Below are 7,121 nucleotides of genomic sequence, written 5' to 3'. Positions count from 1 at the left end.
TCTACTAGCCAATGTTTTGGAATCTGCGGTACACCCCGGCTTCTCAGCAGGTTCTCTCTATGTGATGACAGACTGAATTATTTTCTTCATTCGATTCCGTCTCTTCATTGATTGAGGTGATGGGGGTTCATCGGCCATGTGGCTCAGTACATGACCTGTGTCCGGCAATGTTTAAATAACATCCACACTTCTCTGCATTTAGATAAATAGTTCCTTTGCAGCTCAAGAGGGCTGCAGTGATCCCTTTTCACGTAAAACCATACCTAGATCCCTATCAATAACGTAACTATCTGCCCATCTCCACATTACCATTTCCAATTAAATTGGTGAAAATGGTAACAACAACACAACTTCAGCCCTACCTTGAAGCACAAATTCTGCTATATATATATATATATATATATATATATAGCAGACTTTAGATCTGGGTACAGCACAGAAATTGTAGTGGTATCAGCAATGGATGACTTAAGATGGTTCTGTGTTATTGATTCTGTTGGACCTCTGGTGGCCTTAAAGAGGATAGACCAATCCATTCTATTTTCTCGCCTTAGTGAGTTTGGAGTCAGAGATAAGGCCCTGGACTGACTATCCTCCTTTCTGATTGATAGAACCCAGTCTGTGTTTCTCCCGCTGCTTGAGTCATAAAGTCATAAAGTCATAAAGGCTGTGGCTTGTGGTCTTACTCAGGGATCCACCATGACTCCGCTATATATTTATGAGAGCCTTAGCAGATCTTATTAGTTCATTTGATGACATATTTTACATCTATGCCGATGATACGCAACCGATATTTCTTGTGGGGGAGGCTGCAGGCTCTCAAGTGGACAATGTTAGGTTATGCTGTGAACAGGTCAGTCTGTGGATGTATCAAAATCGACTCAAATTAAACATTCAAAATACTAACATTCTGGTGTATTCCTCTGTTACATTAATGTATTATTATTTTTTTTCATTTTCACTTTATTTCGGCTTGGGGCCATAAAAGTACATCATAACACATCAAAACATCAAATTACAAATTACACATGGCCTGCGGTAGCAGCCATGTAGTCATGGTTAAGTTGCTCATCTCATAGGAAGAGCACTTTTTGGGCAGCTTATAACTTCGCTCCCCCTGGACGAATTCTCACCAAACTTTGCAAAAATAAGTATATGTCCCACTCTGATTTTCTTTGCAAAGTTTGGTGAGGTTTGTTCCAAGGGGGGCAAAGTTATAGGGGGTCCCAACATTTATTTTTTTCCCCATAGAGTGAATGAGAAAAAAACTTTGCTCACGTCTACAGCTCAAACCGCTGGACGGATTTTAACCAAACATGCGGCTCGAGCAGTGGTTTGTCCCCAAAAGCATGCTTTTGTAAATTTGGTGGAAACCCGTCCAGTAGTTTTTTTTAAAAAACTACGAAAAATTGGGTCTAAAAAAATTAATGATATCTATACCCGCTTCACGGACAGGACACCGATTGGTTAATCGTCTTGTGTCATGTCCGTGGACACGCAAAATGTTTGCTGATTGGCTGGGGTGAGGTGTGAGGTGCGTCACATTGTTTCGATGTGCCCGCCATCTTGGATACACCGACAGCGTGGTGGTGAACAGAGGAAAAATGCAATTTCGGGGAGTGTGTTGGTGTGTAGGAGTGCTTGGGGAGGGTGGGTGAGTAAGTGATCGGTCAAATGCTGTATTTGTTTGGGTGGCAGGTGCCCCTGATGTGTTTGCGATGTTTGTGGTCACCGCGGCTGTCCGCGGACATACTAAATGCTGGGAAGACTACTAGTTATTTTACTTTAGTATGATGTTGGTTTTGGGTTGTTAGTAGAGCATTGATTGTAGTTAATATCCTCTATAAGCAGCCCACATACCACAGTCAAAATGTTTGGGTGTGTTATGCTGCGGTGGTTGTGGCCAGGGCCTAGAGTCACAGCATAACACACCCATAGAAGCAAACACCCATCAAATATCCACAATCCACAAGTTTGTGTGCTGTTTCATTTGTAGAGTTTGTATGTGAAGTTTTGGCTAGGCTATGCAGTTAAGATTGTAGAGTTTGTAACAAGCACTGCGGCATAAGATACCCATTGAAGTAAACACTTTGTATGGTGGTGTATGAATGTTTGCTTGAATGGGTGTGTTATGCAGCAGTGTTTGTGAGTCCATTTATTGTATACTTACTGGTTGACTTTTTTGTGGTTGTATGCAGTTTTTTCATGACATGGGTAATTGGACCAGACATTCTTTTTCGATCTCGCTGATAAAAGAAAAGATCATATGTTAGTGTAGATAGTTCATAATGAGTTATTGCATTGCATAATAGACATTTCTGTTTTTTCAACCCTCATATTTAGTACTTTAGAAGTACTATATTTCAAACCAGTGTACTGCGCAGTTTGCTCAGTTTCTTTCTGTGTTTGTTTTTTAAATGATTGGGTCGGTGGAAAAAAAAATTCCATGCTGTATTAAAAAAAAAAAAAAAAACTTCTATGTTGTGGTGCAATATATTTCTTTCATTGTTTTAGTGTTTATATTCTGTTTCTTGCTAATCTTCTATCTGTTGGCTTGTTGCAGATTTTTGGGGCAGTTAGATACCTGTTGGCGTATTCTAATTGTTTATTTCTACTTTTATGCTATTCATCTATCTGTTGGGTTGTTGCAGATTTTTTGGGGCAGTTAGATACATGTTGGCATGTTGTAACTGTATATTTCTTGTTTGATTTTAGTGGAATTTATTTATCTGTTTGCTTGTCGCAGAATCTTGGGGCAGTTAGATACATGTTGGCGTATTCTAATTGTGCATAATTTTGAAGTTTAAGTTTTGCTTATGTTCATACACAGATTATGTATTACATTTTGGTTTTAAGAATATTAAGTAAGCGTTCACAAGATTTGCTGGTAATCTCTGTTTTACAGTAATGGTAGTATCATTACATTTGAACCATCCACAATTCTTTTTTATATACGCAGTGTAGTGACCTGCATTGGTTGTGGCTCCTGCATGGTAGATTATACCTATTATTGTGAAGCTTTTCTTACCAAGTCATACTTGACCATGCGTGAATCCACTCAGTTTACAGTTGTTTTTGGTACCATCTGCATTGTAACGTAAAAGCATTACTATTACGTATTTATTATGTGTCGGTATTTGTAAGGTGGAGCGATTATCTGAATTGCAGGTAGTACATAATCTGCCATGGCTTGCATTTTGTTTTGCATATCAAGTGTACGTAAGCATGATAGTGCTACATAGCTCATGCCTTCTTTAAAGACTGTGCTACCAATATCTAGAAATGCTTTAACTAGGGTAAGACCTTTAGATTTGTGAATGGTAACTGCGTATGCTAGAGTTTGTGAAAATTGTTCTCTGCGTACATACATGTCTTTGAAAAGAAGGAAGCAGGCTGTTGAGCATCCTATCCTTTTAACTTCTGATAGTTTCTGAAAGAGTATATTGACAACTGAATGTTGTTGTCAGGTGGGATGTTTGAAAGCCAACAATTGTACCAAGTGCTCCATTAACTAGTCCTTGCTCCACGTCAAGGTTACATTTAAGTATTACTCTACAGTTTAAAGATAATTTGAATTTTTCTCCAAACCAGCTGTGTTGGAGATAGAGTTTTATAAGGTATTTAGTATTGTTGTGGCTTGTTGACACAGGGGTAGTGTCATAGCATGTACGTCCAGTTTATCTGTGGAGCAAATTACAATTATTGGTTTCATTTCTTTTTTCAACATTGTTTCATTGAATTTTGAACAGCTTGCAAGAGTTGGCATCAAGGATATACAATTGACATTTCTGTGTGCCAATTGTTCCATGACATCAGTAGCACATGAGTTATGGCTATAGAGTGCATGGATGTGCCTGGTTTTTAATATTGATTGTGCTTGTTAAGATTGTATACCAACTCTAATACTTTTTAAAATGTTTGTGTATGTGAGGTCTGCAGACTGGCTCATGTTTTCCGTTAATTCTCTGTATTGGAAATGTTCCCAAAGGTTGACATTTCCAATGCTGCCAAGAGATTTACGGTACAGTTTGTGCCCTAAGTTTTTAAAAATAGGTTCACCTTTCACTGGTGTCAATTGAAGAAGATCTCCAAAAACAATAATGTGTTTTCCTCCAAAGAGCTCTTCGTAGTCTGTTTTGAGTACCTCTTGTAATCTGAGGTGAATCAAAGCCAACATTAGGTTGGAGACCATGCTCACCTCATCTATTAGTAGCATTTTCATTTTGTTTCAAAACTCTGTGTAGTTCCATTGCAGCTTCTGTAGAAAGTTTGTTGTTTTGGTGTTCTACTGGAAGGAGTAGTAATCGGTGAAAAGTGACACTGCCTATGTTGTAGGCAGCTAAACCTGTGGGGGCAGTTACAACAGCTGACAGTTTGTTGTTTGTCAATTGTTGGAGGAACTTGCTGATGATTTTGATTAAGAATGTTTTGCCTGAACCAGCTTGACAACTCACGTATAGCAGTATAGGTTTGTATTCTTGGCAGGTACAGTTTTTACTTTCATGTTGCACACCATGTTTAAAAATTCTACGCTGGTCATTATTCAGTTGTGATTTCAGTACAGGAAAGTCTTCTGTAGCTTGTTCATACTGACACATGGTGTTTTCTACTTCTGTCATGGCTAATTCCGCCTCATTTGCTATTAGTGGCTGTCCAAGTGGTTCTTGGCTTCCTGTTACAGAAGGTTGAGTACTGTCAGGAGTGCCCACTTCTAGTTGGGCCTGGAGTTTGTTTGTGCCCTCCCTGACTTATATGTGTAAAAATGAATAAAACAGACACTCCCCGGACAGGGAATAAGGCACAAAAGAGCAGGTTGCAAGAGTTCAAGGAAATATTTATCTAGATCTCTGAGAGCGCTCTGACCATATCAAGGTTACAGCACATTTATATAGGCACTTTGGCATATCTAACATATGATGCTACGTCGGACCCGGATTGGTCAGCCAGGGTGGTGTCTTAGGTGTGGGCATCATCTCTTCCTCCGGGTTGGTTGCTTGGTTGGCGGGAGGATTGACGTCAGACATCTGTGATCCGGATGGTTGAAGGTCAGGTCACTGTGAAACACGGTGGTCACTATCTAAACTAAGAAAATACATTCTAAATAATGCATGCTCTAAATAATGGTTGATCAAAAGACCCTCAGTAGTTTACCGTGGCACTGTACAAATCACACAGGTATCTATGTCATGCATAACATTTGGGTTATACAGGTCACAGGTTTACGGGTCTTGACCACTATAATACTCTCATTGAACTGTGGGGTTAGTCTCACAAGAATCTCAGGTATGTGGCATTTGTTAGTGTTGGGCACGATATACTGCAGCCGGGTTCTAATGTTAAATGAGGGTCTGTTGGGTGGGCTTCATAGCATGGTCAGCAGTCTGGCACATGAAAGGAATATCTTGCAGGGACACAGGGTTAGAATGGCAATAAGTTTCAACTGGCGAGGGTACGAGGGCAAGGACACTTTTGTGGAGAAGGACGAGCTATGTGCTCGGCTCATGTTGGTTCACATGCAGGACAGTGATCTCAGAGGAAAAGAGATGTGTTACATTTATTTTTTGTTGCAAGCATCTCTGGCTTCAGCGTGAGAATGGAGCTGCAGAGTTTTCCAGTCAGAGTGGGAACGAGGGTGGGGGCCATGTGCTCCGGGCTGCTGCGGCGGGGAAAGGGAGAGAGGCATTTTGTACTATCACAGAGAGGCCTGGTCACCAAGATGGAGTCGAAAGGGGGTACAAAAAATGGATGCCCTGTGTCCGGCTCAGTGGTCCCTTCTACGCTAATGTAACCCAAAGTTAACATTGCATAAGGGCGAGGGGCATACCCTCCACTGGAGGCACTTGGTCCAAGTTTTTGTACTGAGAAGTGATGGTAGAGAGGGGCCCATTGGCCCCTCACTCCCACACATTCCCCCCCTTTCGTTACATCTAAAGTAACAAATACTGTTATTTTTTTTCTTTTCATTCTCCCTTCGGTAGTACTCAGCCTCCGCCACAGCCTCGTCCCACGTGGGGGTGCCTTTTATTGGCATCCAGGCTCTGCATACACTTCGTAAGCTATTTCTCTTCTGGCATATTCGTCTGGTGTACACATTAAGTAAATTCCTCCATCCCCAACTAAATCCACCCATACTTCTTGGTACCATTGCAACTCCCTTGGTTCTTTTAACGTTGTATGATGCAAATTATCAACTATATCCCCATATTGCCTGTAAATTGCTGTCATTCTGTATTGTGGTGTAGTGTACTCCCCTGTTTGCATTTGTGCATCTATCATGGTAGCTACCGTTGTCGGTCGGCCCTTTGTTACCATCATCATAGCTGAGGTTGGCATACTTTTCTCACAACATCGTAGTCCCAGTTGGCACACACAGAAGAACAGGAGCACAAAGACGCTGATGGGGACCAGTATTTTCATTGCCACATTTACCCATGATGGTATCCAACTGAACAAATTGTCGAACCATGTGCTTTCTTCTGTTTCTCCTTCCGTTCTCATTCTCTCCCCTAGATTGTGTAGTGCTGTTATCACATGTGAGAGTGTCCCGTTATCAGCATCTTCAGTTGGCACGAATGTGCAATACGCCCCCCCAATATTTTGGCAAACACCACAGTCCATCGCCGTGATCTAGGACATATCTGTTTTGCATTGCCATTAGGCGCAGTGTGCGCCTAATGGCAATGCAAAGCTCTATTTTTATCACGTTCAACCCTTCTTCAGTGTCGTTAGCCAGTTGGATGAGCTCCCAGTGCACTATCTGCAACCATTTGGCGTTTGTTCGTGCTTGCAGTCCCGGAACAAGGAGTGAGGCAAAAAATGTCTCTGCTGATGAAAAGAGCTTGTATTTCTGCGGGATCTCAGCAAGTACTTTTGATGATTCGGATGAGATGTAATTGGAGGATCTTTTACTTTGTGTCAATCTTTTCTTTAGCTCATATTCTGACAATAGTTCATATGCTGGAGCTTCTGTTGTCACTAGTTGGGACGCTGTCGATGGTTCAGCCGATTGCCCTGCTGCCGATATGCCAGCTGATTGCTCTGCTGCCGATATGACAACCAATTGTCCTGCTGACCCTTGGATATGGCTCTCTGGTATTTCCATCAGGGATGTGTGGAGGGTG

This window comes from Ambystoma mexicanum, chromosome 4p, assembly GCF_040938575.1.
Source record: "Ambystoma mexicanum isolate Mex_15411 chromosome 4p, UKY_AmexF1_1, whole genome shotgun sequence".
Lineage (NCBI taxonomy): Eukaryota > Metazoa > Chordata > Amphibia > Caudata > Ambystomatidae > Ambystoma > Ambystoma mexicanum.
The sequence above is the reverse complement of the archived record's forward strand: the minus strand, read 5'-3'. Positions refer to the sequence as shown.